The sequence below is a fragment of the Pinus tabuliformis genome, chromosome 8 (genome assembly GCF_031772625.1).
Source record: "Pinus tabuliformis cultivar Carrire ecotype Pingquan chromosome 8, CPIR1, whole genome shotgun sequence".
Lineage (NCBI taxonomy): Eukaryota > Viridiplantae > Streptophyta > Pinopsida > Pinales > Pinaceae > Pinus > Pinus tabuliformis.
The window spans coordinates 689600557-689616546 of record NC_142294.1 but is presented as its reverse complement, the minus strand read 5'-3'; the positions used below and the strand labels follow the sequence as shown (position 1 = coordinate 689616546).

The following is a 15990-nucleotide window of genomic DNA, read 5'->3' as shown; positions in this document are numbered from 1 at the left end:
CCAAATGGTTGAGAATCGTGCCCATCAAAGGCTTCCAAAGTGTTATGTGATTGGTTTAAGGTGGGAGAATGAATTTCCTTCCAACAAGAGACAAACATGATGCAAGTGGAAGCACCTTCATTAATGATGGTCCAGTGAATTGTCTTCTCATTAATGATCACTTGAATGAGAAAGGCAATCTGATGAGGTAAGAACGAAACATGGTTTTCTAGATCAAAACAAATGAGATTGGAATCAGATGGATCAATACCTCCAATAGCTGACAGTAATTCTTTCCATTGAGAAGGACAACCTTGAAGGACCTCAAGAACAGAGATAATTGATGGCTCTTGAGCCAAATCCTCAACAATGTTATAATTTTGAGTGGCTTGAGCATTTGGATTATACGAAGACTTTCACAACACACCCGAAGAGGGTGGTCAAATAGCGAAATAGGATTAGGTCACTCTATATGGAGAGGACCAAAGGTAGATAGGATAGAGGATGAAGGGGTACCTTCTTTCTCTTTCCATTTCATCGGATTAGGTATTTGATAATCTTTTTATTTCGTAGCCACATTTATAGGTGTATTCATCATAAACACTTAAAAACCTGTGGAAGCAGAAGACTGAGGTTGGTCTACCATTTGGGTCTATTGGGATGGAAAGGGATATTTCAGGACAACTAGGGTCCCTTTGAGCAAGAAACTAGCTTTAGATCGTTCAGGACAATATTTAGTATAGTGATCCTCCTCACATACAAGGCATGGATACTTGGGCTTCCTTTAAGAAGCATGGCCAGCATTCGACTTAGGAGGGCCCTGTTTCGGGGAATTGACTTTGGACTTGCCTTTGCCCTTCTTTTTACCTTTAGATGGTTTGTTCACTACGGTTGAATAGACAACATGAACCTCAAAGTTTTTACTAGGACTAGGTGAAATTTCGAGAGCGATCATTGGAACGAGTGTTTGATACCACCTTCTACTTGGAAGAAGATTTCACAGTGGTCTGAGATATGGAACCAATCTCTCCATCAACAGGTGGGGTAGCCAGAGACTTCGATGTTGTTAGATCTGATGATGGTCTTAGAGAATCAGGTAACATATCATATAACGTGACATACTACGAGTAGACAAGGTCTAAATACTGGGCATGAGCGATGGCTTGCTCCTCAGTGATGCACCTGCCCATAGCTATGTCCTCAGCAATTTTTCTGACAAATGATTTGGTGAACCATTATATCAACAACTAATCATCAATTTCAAACTTGATTAGGTGATGTCAACACCTCCATTCATGGATGTGATCAGAGATGTGGGTCACAGTGTATTGCTTAAGTGATGTAAGCAGATGGGTGCCAGTTTCACAGTGAACTGGCAGCTGAAATTGTGTGAGGAAAGACATAGTAAGAGTTTTGTAGTCATTGTAGGTACCTCAAGGTAATTGAATTCACCAATTGCCTGCAACACCTATGAGAGTTCATGGAAAAAGTCGGAGATGAATGGAATCATCAACATACAAATTGGAGGAGCACCAGAGGTGATATGTCATCACGTGGGCTTGTGGATCCTCCTTCACTTTCACTCAAACTTCATACAATCACTCGAAATCTTGGATGGAACTGGAGGCCAGTATGGAAAATGAAGAATGGGGTCTTTCATAAGTTTAGAAACATCTAATAGCTCCAATGTGGCCAAGAATGGAAATTGTGTATTAAAAGGAATTTGGGGCCTCTGAGAAGGCCCAGATTGTAGAGCCCCTCCTTGCTGATAAGGATTTTTCCCCCACAGTGGAGGATTTTGTCCATATGGCATCTAATTTTACCCCCACCGTAGGTTACCTTACCCTTAGGGAGGATTCTGACCCGGGTAGCTTTGATACTGTCCAACCATAGGTTGTTGATAGGAAACATATGGGTTAAAAGGTTGTTGAGCCTGTTGAACTTGGACATATGGATTTAGCACCTGCTGCCCTTGGACATATGGGTTTTGAACCTGCTGCCCTTAGACATAAGGATTTAGCACCTGCTACCCCTAGACAAAAGGATTCTGAACCTGTTGCCCTTGGACATAAAGATTTTGAGCTTGCTATTGTAGGACTTGACCTTGGCCTTACAAAACTTGAGCCTATTGATATGAGTACAAGGGTTGTTTCTTCCTGGGGTGACCTTATTGCTGCAAGGGTTGGCCTTGCTGCTGTAAAGGTTTTCCCTATGGCTACAAAGGTTTACCTTGCAAGGACATAGGTTGGGAGGACTGTTGAACAAACTGTGTGTGCAGCTACAAAGTTTTTTGCGACTCTTGCAAGGGTTGCCCCTGCAGTTGTTGCAGTTAACCTTCTTGCTGCACTACCTTCCCTTACTACTATGAAGGTTTCCCCTGTTGTGGTAACAGTTGCCCTTGCTGCTGAAAGGGTACCTAGATAGTTCCTGGGGTGACACCGTGAGGGTACTGAAAGTTCTCGATTTGAATTTGGCCATATCCACCAGACATAGTGGATGGACCAACTGAACATAGGGTCCAGCTTGAGGGACATAAGGTAGATTTACCATCGCTTGTGAACCATATTGAACATAAGGAGGTTGGAATGGAACCTGAGCCACATATGGTTGCTAGTGCTGGACGTTACCTGACCCAGAAGGACTAACAAGGTTCAGAATAGCACCATAAGAGCATTGATTCATTCCAACCATGTGAGTTTGTGAGCCGCTCACATTGGTTGTGCCAAAAACAATAGAGATATTTGGATGTTACCCCCTAGGTGGTGGTATAACCTGTCCACTTACTGGAGGGGTCGAAGAAATTACAAATACTTGACTAGAGACTGTTGGTTGAACTAGAAGAGTCGGTTGAAACGAAAAAATGAGTGGAGTGAGAATGGTGGGTTGCACCGTAACTGAGGTGACTGCAGTATGCACAATCGGTTGAGAGGTTGGGTTCTTAACAAACACATCGAAGGCATTCATAATGCTAGACAGCCAGATAGGGTTGTGATATAATGACGAGGCACTAGGAGTTCTCGAAACTAACTGAGCTAGAGAGGTATAACCATGTGGCAATGAAGGCCCCTTATACTCAAGGTAAATGCTGGTCAAAATGCTTCCCATGTAGGGGAAACCTTTAGGGGGGATGGATATCCCTTTTCATCGACTATGTGAGGAGTGTGTGTAGTAGAAACCTCCAAGTGACCCGGAGAGGAGTCTGGGATCTCACCTTCTGATTCCATTGGTGGAAATAAACAATGACAAATAACTGAAGATGTTCGAGGGGATAACTCCAAAGGAATACCAATTTGATCATATAGACTGTACGGATGTCGTAGTGATATCACAATAGGACCAAGAAAAGGATTTAGAGTGTAAACAACTAGTCCTTGCTGACTTTTAGGAATTGGTAGACTCTCAGGAGTTTGGATAGGATTATCTGGAGATTCCGAGCCAAATTCTTAAGGTGACCTAGTATCTAATGGAGGAGGATGAGATGACAAAGATTGAATACTCAGAACAATTGAAGTTCAACACCTTGATCCTCGAGTGACTGTGGGAGTTCAGGGAGAAGCTCCACAAATGATCTTTCAGATGGAGGAGTGGAAGCGGATCTATGCGAAACTCATGGTTCTGCCACGATGAATTTGTCTCAAAAAACAAAAGAAGAGAGATTAATTTTAGGTCTTCTTCAAAATACATTAAAGGTATACTCACGATGAGGTCCAGAGTAAGACTATCATGAATGTGATGTGATCGCGGGGAAACAAATTTTAAGGCGTGGAAATAAACTGATGCCTTTTCATGTTTTAAGATTGAGAAAAAGCCAAAGATGACTATAGTTGCTTTCGGTTTGAGCGAGCTTGAAAGGACAAGTGCTCGATGATATTTTAACTTTAAAGAGTCAAAAAGACCAAAAGGACTGCCAAGGATAATCTAGGCAAAAGGATTACTAGGTAACCATGAACTGCAGAATACCTCCCAGTGAACCGAGAAGTACGAGTAGGAAATCTCCACAAATGTTGTGTTCGATGCATCACATTTACAAAGTGGTAGACTCAGCTTCCTACTAATAAAGGATTGCAAACCTAGTGGGGACTCCCTTTATATACACGATGGTAATGGGAGCACAAGTCCGTACTAGCATTGTCTAGTGCTGAAGTGAACGACATATGCTAGGTTTAAATACGTCAAACACATATGTAGCCTAAACCTCTAAACGTGAGCATTAAGTTTCAAATGTGCCTAAGGTTAATTGAATACATTTTAAAGTTTATCTTGAAATTATGTCTCAGTTTTCAGTCCCTATGGATCTGACTCAAAAAACTCCTATATGCAGCTGTATGAGACAAAACCATTTCAATTCGATGAATGTTTACACTAATTGAGAGTAGAGAAAAGAAATCAATGCCATAAACAAGAAAATGAAAGCAACATGACTCTTCAATACTTCAATTTTCAAAAGAAAATAATGAAAACTCTTTCCACTTCCTATTCTTCCTATCAAATGCACTTCAACTAGTCCTTTCAACAGTAAAAGAATCTCCTTTCCTGTCAAATGCTTATGGTGATGCAATTCTAGTTTTCAATGATGCTACTTAATGCAGCATATTTATTCAACAAACTAGAATGATGTATTTTTCAATGGAATGATAAAATGAATCTTTCAAATAAGCACTTCAATGAAAAAATTTCAAGCAACCAGCATCAATCATATACCATGCAAGATAAGAAGAACTCTTCTCAAACCAAGCATGCAAAGAATCAATTGAAACAAAGCAAGCAATGTGATATATGCTCGAAAAGAGATGTTCAATCAAGAGAAGAGCAAACGAAACCTTTACTTGTTCAATATAAATAAAGCAATACAAGGACTAAAACATGAAATGCATAGGGAAGCTAACCAACAACTTGACATGATGAGCAAAGAAATAACTGAATGGACCATCACCTAGATGCCTTAGGGACACAAACCATCCAAAATCTCAAAAAAACCAAGGCAAACTCAAACCAATCAAGAAAACAAATCAAGCTAATGAAGCTTTCTAGCCAAGGAGAATACAGGAAAACAAGCCAAGAGATAGAGTTTATGAGGGCAGGACACATTGGCAATGATTCAGGAGAAACCCTAATCTTAACCTACAGGAATCAATGTGAGTGGTTGACTGACAACAAGCACCACAAGGTGGTATGATGCGACTATTTAAGAGAAAATCACGTTGATTGGCATGAATGTAAAAGAAAAATAGTGTTTATTGAGGATTTCAAGGAAAAACTAAGAATTTTCAAAAAGAAAAAATAGACCTCTCGCTCTAAATTCAAGACTCTAGGCAACAGACATTGTAAAGCAGAGAAAACCAAAAAGAAGGAGTGATACGACAAAAGTCAACACAAATCATGAAATGCAAACAATCCAAAGAGAGGGATGGATCCCCAGTAGAGTCACCAATTTATTGAGTAGGTAGATTTCCTTTGCAGATAGAGGTGATCCCTCTAGCCCAAGAGTGGGTCTAGCCACAAAAGAAACAATCTAATGTAAACTTCCTTATACTAGAATCGAATAAGAGGGCCTACCTCTTAGAAAGCTAATTTTCTTGATGGTGATATCACTTCTTTGATCTATCCTCCTTTCGTTCTTTCCATTCAAATACCTGAAACAAGCACACAAGAGAGAAAAACAAATGTGATAACATACAATCGCATTCAATCTACTTAAAAGTCAAGGAATCTTAAGGCATCAAATGTAATGTGACACTCAATGTAGGAAATAAACCATTAGTTGTATTAATAAAACTCAAAGAGAAATACAACGTGAGCCTTGACGTTACAGGTTACCTTTGGCATGTCTGGGTTCCAACACCACTAGAAGCATCTCATGATTCACCCTCAACAAAATGAAAGTTCAAGGTCTCTTTCCTTATGCTCCAAACCAAACATAACAATCTTATTCTCCCTTCACACACAAACTAGAAGGCTAAGGTTCTCAATATGGCTCTCAAGATTTGCAGATTATTTCAACCCTTTCATTAGCTAGTTGAGGGTGTGAAATGGCGAGTTTATATAGCTTTGATGTAGGGGAAGTGGATCGTCTTATCTTGGTAGAGGCCTTATCCCCTTTTGGTTTATTCCATCTTTAATATGGGAAACGAGCCCAAACAGACTCTCTCGACTCTATCTTGTTCAACCATTTACTAGACTTTTGTTCACAAAGCTTCTAGAGCTGGAAGCTTCAACTTGATTTTTAAAAACTTTCCAAAACATGGTCGGCATGAGGGATGAAGGGCCCACTTGTGCCATTCAGCGCTAGTCCTAGTTTTTAAATCTACAAATTGACGGAGGGGAAGAACTGAGCACTAGCACTGATCTTGAAAACTGAGCTTGAAGGAACATTCTTGGGAAATGGTGAAAGAGGGAAATGTTTTGCAAATGAAGAGGGATGTTGGGACATGTTCTTCATGGTAGGAAAACATATGAGGGTCACTATAGAGGTCCTCCAGGATTGAGGAACTGGGATTATAGGGACAGTGACAAAATGTTGTGTAACATTCATGCCTTGGAATATGCCTTGGAATCTTTGTGCAGTGTTGGCCACCATAGACTTGCGAGCAAAATATTTTGTGCAATTTCCTTTCCTACATAATGATGTCCCGTAGATCCTCCATTAGATTCAGCGAGAATGCTATCCCTCTCAAAGTCTGGCACATACCTTCACAATATTTCATCAATGCCCATCTTATACAAATCTCCCGCGATAGCTGAAAAATCAGCTAAGCGCACTATGAGTTCCCTCTTTTGTTGACTTATATAACCTTCTGGTGATGTTCCCATAGTCAAGAGGTGAATGATATCTGAAAAATGATTATCTTCTATGCACACCACAAAGAGTTATGCATCTGGAAACCCTTCCTCCAAATTAGTAGGCTCTTCTCCTGTTTCGATTCGTGACAGATGGTCAGGTCCTGCGTTCAACCTTCCTAGATTCACAATGACTTCAAAGTCATACTCTTCGAATAGCAACAACAAAATTCATATCTTGCCTCCCAACACAGGGTTATTGACCAGGTACTTCAAAGAAAAATGATCTGTGTACATCTTGAAATGCCCTTCCAACAGATAGTGCCTAAACTTTTGTAGTGTATACATCATGGCCAAACCTTCGCACTCAGTCATTGAGTAGTTCTTCTTGGCCTTTAATAGCTTCCTACTCGCAAAGGCTATAGGGTGGTCCATTTCTCCTTCACCATCATGTGTCAGCACTACACCCAACACAATACAATAGGCATCGACATGTACATGAAATTCCTTCTTCCAGTCAGCGAATACCAAGATCAGCATGGTGACCATATTTTCCTTTAATACATCCAAGCTGTGTTGACACTCTTCATCCCAACAGAATGTTGTGTCCTCATAGGCACGGTAACCTGAGCATATGCTTTGATAAATTTTCTGTAATCTCCCGTATGTCCTAGCGTCGTTCGTAGTTGCTTAAAACTTCTTAAGGCCTCCAGATTCATTACTACCACAATCTTGGCAGGGTCCACCATCAACCCTTGCTTGTGCACCACATGACTCAACAAAATTCCAAAGGGAACACATAATAGGCATTTCTTTAAATTCAACGTGATCTGATATTTGTGACACGTATCAAACATCCGGCACAAACTTGCTACATGGCACTTCACTAAACTGAACACCGTCCAATCATCAAAGTATACTTCCAAAAACTTATGCATGAACTCCTTAAATGGTGTTGTAACTATGCGAGAGAATATCACAAGTGCATTCTTGAGTTCAAATGACATCACAATATATTGGAAACAACCCCATTCTGTTGTGAAGGTTGTTTTTATCCTATATTCTGGCGTCAAATTGATCTGATGATACCCTAAAAACCCTTCAGTGAATTAGTAGGCCTGCTACCCTCCAACATTGTCTAATAATTCATCGGTAAACAACGTCAGGAATGGATCATGGAAACAGGCATCATTAAGCTTCCTCAGATCTACACAAGTCCTTATTTCACCCTTTTGTTTCTTCTCCCGAACCACCATTAGGTCACCCAATCAGATTCCTCCATAGGTTCTACGATACCTGCCTCCAGCATCTTATCCAACTCCTAACAAACCTTTTCCTTGTATTTGGGATTAAGATGATATGGCCTTTGCTTAATAGGCTTCATGTCTGGCTTCAGAGTAATCTTCATGACACCCAAGTCACCAATTATGCCCTTCAGGTCCCAAAACGTGGTATGAAAAAGATCCTGGTGCTCGCAGAGTAGCTCAACAACTTTATCCACATTGGCATTGTCCCAAAAGTCCGCAATATTTGCAAACTTCAGTTCTGCTTTAGTACCAATGTTTACTTGCTTTGTCTTCAACGACACAATGATGTTCGGGTTCTCTATTTGTGAGCACTCAACTTCGTGATACCCTTCACCTTCTGGGATATTAATGTTCCTGAGATCCTCATCATATTCTTCGGTGGTCACATTATAGCATTCCAACACATGGCACATCTAGGTGCTCCAATCTAGTTGGGCCCACTCTAATGGTTCTTCTGGTGTTTTGAAGATAATTTCCTTAATCTCCTGTAGGGCTTCATCGATGCTCACGAAGCCGTCTTTAAAGTTGAAGGTTAATAAGAAACCTTCCATTAATATATCCCATTCCGTGGTGCCATGGTGGAGATCCGTTTCCAAATACCAATTCATGGGGATTGTGTCCAAATTATGCGAATATGTGTACCCACTCTGGCCGCAGTTCCGTCCCCCACGCTTTAGTTCATTTCATCAGATGATCATTCAGATCATCCTTCCCATTATATTTCTCGGTCAATCTAGTGTTAGGCTACCCAAACCATAACCTCATCATTCTTCTGTAATCCCACCATTCATCAAATCTATCCTTGTGCATACCCCACCATCATGCGGGCGTAGCGCACAGCGCCAAGTCTAAGGCTTGGAAGCAGTGATCCTCAGGGAATTCATGCTCAAATGTATCCAAAAAATTGTCTATGTCAGTGAAACCATCATAATAGGGTAATCTTCTTACCTCCAACGAAACACAGTGCAACGATTTCGTCATCATATTGTTGTGCAGTGTAGATACTTCATGCAAGCGATTCTACCAATGTTCCAATTCTTTGTCTGAATCAGAGGTATAGGAACTCTCCTAGTCCCATGCAATCCATCCATCTGTTTGTAGATCTGATCCAATTCATCCTCACTTTCTTCATAGTGATCGACAGGTTCAGTCTAACGTGCCCCTTCTGCAGGGTCCAATGGAACTACAACCCAAAGCAATTTCCTTTCAAATGATATTGTCCTCTTTTTTAGATTGATGACCACATTCATGTCAATGGCCCAGTCAGTTCCCAGGAGCACGGGGTATGGATTTCTCTCATCAACGATCTCTATAACTTCAAAATCAATCATCGTGCTTGCACCTTCTATATCTACTGTTACTCCATATAATCTTCCCATGGGGATGATTTTATGGTTGTTTGCAATTCTAAGCTGAATTGGAGACCACTGCAATGCAAATCTCCCCATCCTTTGTAATATTCCTCCCCTTAATGATAAAAATAATAAATAATAAATAATAAATAATAAATAATAAATAATACAAATAAATAATAATAATATAAATAATAAATCACTTAATAATAAATAAAAAAATAATAAATCATAAATGATATTTAAAAATATACAAGAAAATAAATAAAAATAATAAAAATAAAAATAGTAATAACTATACTAAAGCTCTAAATAAGAATAAATAGAAATAAAAGAAAAGAAAACAATAAAAAAATCAGTAAAGATAAAAATCAAAAGAAAAGTAATGAAATAAAACAAGAAAGCTAAAAATCAAAAGAAAGATGCATGTAGACACATGGAGTGTGTGCATGTGGTTCCCCTTCCAATGTTGTTCTATTTAATAGATGGTGAGGAAGATAAGAGGCATTCCTGCATTCCATCATTCCGAGAGTCTATCTTTCATTCTCTTGGGAGAATGGTGTACTAAGACTTAGGAGTCATTGGCAGTAGTACGTTGATTGAGGGCTTGGGGGTGGCTAGTTGTAGCAAAGCCTTGCGCAATTGAGCCTTGAGTTGGGTGGAGAGTCGTCCCCAAAACCTTGTTGTCATCGGGCAGATATCGATCACAGGTAATATAGGTATGTACTTAATTGTTGATTCTGATTTTTAATTAGGAAATTAATGTTATATGGGTTGTTACATATGGTATCAGAGCATTGGCTCAACCCTTAGGGCCTATACACGAATTTTTTTATTCAGTACATGCTAACTGCGTAGTTATATTTTGATGGTGTTCATTTTTAAAGTCATTCTTATGAGTAATTTCCAATATTAGCAGATTTTTGTTTTCATTGGCTGGAATCGGTTTTTCATGTCAAATTTCAAGAATCTAATCTCCAAGATCCAGAATTAGTAAAACATGACCGTTGTCTAAAGGTAAAATCGAGAGGGAAAAGATGGGATGGAGCAGTGTATATATATGTTAGGATCCAATGGTGTGTTCTGATTGAATATGTGGAACGCTCCCTTTGTTTTGTCTGTGTGTTTGTTCTTCGTTGAGTATGCCTGCAGTATTTTCATATTTTGTAACTCAAAACAAAACCAGATAGCATAGATACTAACAGATCGATGCATCTTGAATGTTTTTAATTAAATGTCAGTGCGGGGGAATATAAGTTAGGCCTTTGAAGTGACTTTTCAGGATAGAGATTTGGTCATCCAAAGCCTTCAAGGGACAATTTTTAATTTTGGGGTATGCTATTATTTAACATCAAACTTCTTCGGACGGCTATCCATTCATTTATTTAATTGTGTATAGTTTCTCATTTCACTGACCTCATCGCTGTTAACCCAGGGGTACCATGGAGTCTTAATTGGAAACTTGAGCTCATTGATGGAGAGTCTTGTCGCAGTCACAGGAACTCTGGAATCCGTGTCTCCACTGAAAACAAGTATCTTCAACCCATTTGCAATTAGTTGACGATAAATTGGTAAGAAAGTTGGAAGAGAATCCACCCAAAAAAAAAGAAGAGAAAGACCATCACTGCACTGGGTCCAGCTGTGAGTAATGTTGGTTACATTTGCATGTATGGCTTTCTGAACTTCGGGCCTATTAAAATACGCAGATACGTAGTTGTCGATGCAAGGATCATATCCTGGAATTTCTGCTTCTTCTTGCCTTGCCGTTTTGAATGAATTATCTATGCATATGGGAGCATAGATGCTATAAGGATCGATATTTCCCATTGCAACATACACTTGATTTTCCAAACCATAGCACACCACTCCATCGAATTTTAAACCAGTGCATTCTTTAGTTACTTTCTTATTGAGTGATCCGATATCAATGCATGACTCCATGCGTACTGAAATGTTCCAATAACATCTGTATCACTATTCATTACGCCGTTCCCACCATTATTCCTCTAAAATTAATAAACGACGCCTGCGACAATTTTTTGTGCTGTAAAATTTTTTAAGCCAACTCTGGAATGTAATTTCCTGCATAACTTTCGCCTGCTATGTAAAACTTTCGGAATTTTTATTGTGGAAACCTGTTGAACCAGTTTACCAGGAATGAATACGAAACTTTGTGGTAAGTTTATCTCCAGTTTTCGTATAATCAAAAGTTGTGTTAGAGTAGGAAAATCTGACGCCTGCTGGAGACTCCAAAAACAGCACGTTTGCCACATGGTTCCATGCGTGGTGATGGTAGCGAAGGGTCTTTCCGTCTGGGTTAACGCGAAAAGGCCCCAATTCCGCCATTGCTCCATATCCCAACGACGAACATCCAGGCCCGCCGTTGAGCCAAAGAAGCAGCGGCTTCTTGGAGGCATTTCGAGTGGCCTCGGCGAAATAGTAGAAAAGCGCTCTGCCTGCCTTGGCATCAACTGTTACATATCCAGAGTACTGCCGAAATTTGAAGCCAGCCGGCTGCCCGGGGAGGCCTTGTGGGAGATAATCGGCTTCTTGCATGGCCCCTCTGTCAAATATTCGGAATCATTCTTGAAGCTCACGGTGGCGGTGTCAGAGTCCCATTGTATAGTTTGTATGGCATGGTTTCCGTATCGTGTAGCATTGCGCCACGCCCCCAGTTTGTCACCTTGAGAGGTGAGCTGATGAGTCTGAGCAACTGCTGCGAGCAAAAGGATTGATAGAAGGAAAAACTGTATTCTCTGCATCTTGGCAGCCAGGCAACGACAGAAAATCCGAAGTTGTATTCTCTTATTTAGATTTTTCTCTTATGCAAGGCTTTTATCTCTTTTAGATCCTGGTCTCGGTGCCCTATCTGACAGAAAAAAAAAAAGGGCGGGGGCGTTCAAAACTTAGGGAGCAGTTAAGAGGATGTTTGTTCTTGAGGGTAGTTTCAGTTTGCAATTGATGTCAATGGATTGAAATAAGATGTTAAAGATTGCTAACATAGGGGCTTACAAGATTTTAGTAGAAAAACCATTTGTATTTCATGTTCCCGCATGGATTACGACACCAATAAACTAATAATGGTTCTAATAAGTGTTTGAAAATATAAATTCTCAGACTCTATTTTCCGGTAAGTGATGGGGATTGGTTTTTCAATTTTGATCTAGCTTATATGCACCTATATTTTCTCTGTGACCTGGAACTTTAGCGATATTGACGCAGCAGCACTAACGTATGATTTTAAATCTTAAATGTGAAACCAGTAGCAGAAAATGTTAGGTTTCCAACTGATAATGATCATATATAAAAGGAAAGTGATAACCTTACCTGAGTTATATGGTAAGATCGGGGTTGGAAAGATCTTATACGAACACGATTAGTCTCAGTGATTTCTGTGAGCAAAAGTTTGTAGGCAAAGTCCACGACTACTTTTCCGATACTTCCTATTGGAATCTTTCGGGTAAGTATCAGAAGACAAATTGGTTATCTGTTCATTATTATTTTTATATACCATTTTCAAAGGCCATGCTTGGAATGCAAGTTACAGGGGCCTATGTGATAGTATTTTTTTTATTTTGTATTTTTTTAGTAGGTTTCTTTTACTTGTTTCTTCATTTCAGCAAAGTTAAAATATATTTGTATTTTCTGGTAAAGTTGCTCTGAGACCCATGTATTGAGAAACATGCCCTAAGGTAGGAAACATAGGAGGATTAATAACATAATACAACATGAATTTCCTTTGGCTAGAGGCCAGGTTGAAGGGCATCTAGTCCCCAAATTTCTCCATCTTTTTCATTTTTTGAAGTTATTTTGGGGTACATTCCCCATGGTTGGAAGCCACACTGCAGAACATGAATTTATTTTGGCTTAGGTGCTAGCTTTGTGGGATACCTATATTGCCAAATTTGCCTTATGCTTTCATTTGAGTAGCCATTTAGGTTGTTACTCTGCTTCCGACATTGATTATCTAGATGAAATAACATGCATAGAAAGTGCATTTAATTTCTTTTTGAAACACTAAGTGAGAGGACGTTTTGTGGAGTAAATGTTTCAGACAAATATTCCATCAATTACATCTGGGTTTAATATATCAGTTTTCAGATATCAACTAAATTTACGTTTAACACAGTAGTTTTCAACAATTCACGTTTCAAAGGAGCTATAAATATGTTCTTCCTTAATATTTAAACATAGCATATATGAATGCATAAAAAAAATGATGCCATTTTCTTTCACTAATATGCTATCAACAATAATTATGTTCTTCATTATCTAACCTAGGATATGATGTATGAAGAAAACCATTTGTTTATTGTATTATATATATATATATATATATATATATATATATATATATATATACTTGTATCTTATCGACAAACAAGGTACTCTAAATGATGGTTATTTTGGTTATTAAGACAATATCACTTATTAATCTTCAGTGGACAAACACAAATTGCCATGTTTATAGATTTCTCACATTTCTAAAAGAGAAAATAACTAGTTGCTATGACTAGAAATACTTTCGCTAGACTAATCTTGGAATACTATATGACCTGTATATGTTTCATTTCATTTAGAGTGCTAAAAGTTATTTTCTTCTCTAGGTGAAATTTGGAGGAAAATTCATTATTTATCACCCAAACTCGAATCTAATAACCAGAATGCAATCATAATAGAAAAAAGGGTTTTAGAAGGAGAGAAAATACTTTGGTGCTCTTCTTTTTTGATCGCAAAATAAACTTATGCATAAAAATGTCAATGCATTGCATTGTTGGTGGTATTGTTTATAATAGTTTAAAATTCTTTAAAAGACATCAGATTATTGAGTAACTAGGAGTCCATACTCTCTAGTCTCTCATCTATTCCTTAATTGTTTTGCACTTGGAGAAGACTATTCTCAAAATAAATTGAAAAACATAACCTAAATCAATGGTTCTCATTACTCTCTAGCGAGATTAGTCAATAAGAAGCTTATGATTTCCCATTACCTACCTTGGATGAGGAAATGTACTATTAATTGTGTAAATGTTACTATTGATCTTATAGTGTGTGTAGATTTCACGACATTGTTTTCAAAAGGAACAATGGAATTTGCAGGAACACGCATAGCCATGACCGCAAACTTACAATCTTATGTCTTATGCAGGCAATTTTATGTCTTATCCAGGAAATTAATATGGCTAAAAGTATTGTAATTTAAGGGATGGTGTTGCCTTCGTGGGTGCGCTTGCAGGCAGGCCATATAATTAATAAAATGATTTTATTTTGTGTTAGGGAGGGATAGCCTTCCCAGTCATCCGATCAGGTTCTGGGTCGGGTGGCGGTGTCTCTTCTTTATGGTGTGGAATATTTCTTTGGTTATTTGATTTCTTAAATTTCCTTAGAGTATTCATTTAATAGCCATAAGAATCTCAAGATACATTCAATAAATTTGTTTAAATGATTTATTTGTTAAAAGCAGTCCATTTAATTCTTTTAACATAAGTTATGATTGCTTAAACAAATACTCACAATATTTCACTCTACAACACATAATTTCAATTTATCCTAGCACATAAGGTTATGAATCTATAGACTTAATATTGGTGTGACATATCATTTCAAAAGTCATGGTGAATTTTCTTTCAGAATTCAAGTACCTTCTTAAAACAATACTACCACTAATATTCTTAAGCTTTACTCATTCGAAATTTGATTTTTATGTTGAGACAATTCTCTAAGTTTTAATACTACAAAATTAGTGATTATTGATAATTTGCATGATCAATCACACAGTTTCAAATTTGGCAATGGTCTGATTGCATGCCGAGCAGTAGGGGAAAAATATATAAAACAGTAGATTGAAATGAATCAAGAATCTTCAAAACTTTGTTGAATAAATTTGGCATGGTTAATACATAACTGGTTAAAAAATCACTGCATAATTATCACAACAATCATCTAAGTATTTTGGCTCTTATTTTATGCTTCTTCAGTGATGAATCTTGATATTGAGTGACTAATTATAGTGTTTTGCTATCATTGCACTATTGATATGGTATGATAGCATGTTTTTTTTCTTAAAATTCTTTAATGCTGGTGTAACTACTCACCACTCGTTCATTTTACAACACAGTTTACATAGCACTTGAAGTATTTGGATAATTGAAGTTGAAAATTTGTCACCAATTAAAGTGCTCTAAAATAGTGAAATCTGTTCCAATTCACAATGGATAAACTCTGATATCTTATTACCTTTAGATGATCATTGTTCACTAGCATATGTTCATTATTTTATTGTTCAATCTGATAACATTCCTTGAATGTTGATCATACTATTCACTAATTATTTGGGTTGGATTGCTGTTCTCATTGTCCTTTAGCAATAACAGTTGCTTGGCATTTCTCAGGTCTATTATTACAAGAACACAACTCTCTCAATATGATCTTCTAATAAATTTAATTTTGCACTGCCATTGCCATTCAGATTACATGTATCTGCTCATGTACTATTTTATCCTCAATGGAAAATTGTACAGACTTGGATTTCAGTTTAGAGGTTGAGTATAATGTTACATGAGGTTTCGTGATTC

At 38.1% G+C, this 15990-nt stretch overlaps 1 pseudogene; it reads right to left on the bottom strand.

Moving 5' to 3' along the window:
• Positions 1–8476: 8476 nt before the first annotated feature.
• LOC149237464 (serine carboxypeptidase-like 27 pseudogene) lies at positions 8477–12177 on the bottom strand (annotated as a pseudogene).
• Between the last annotated feature and the right edge of the window lie 3813 nt (positions 12178–15990).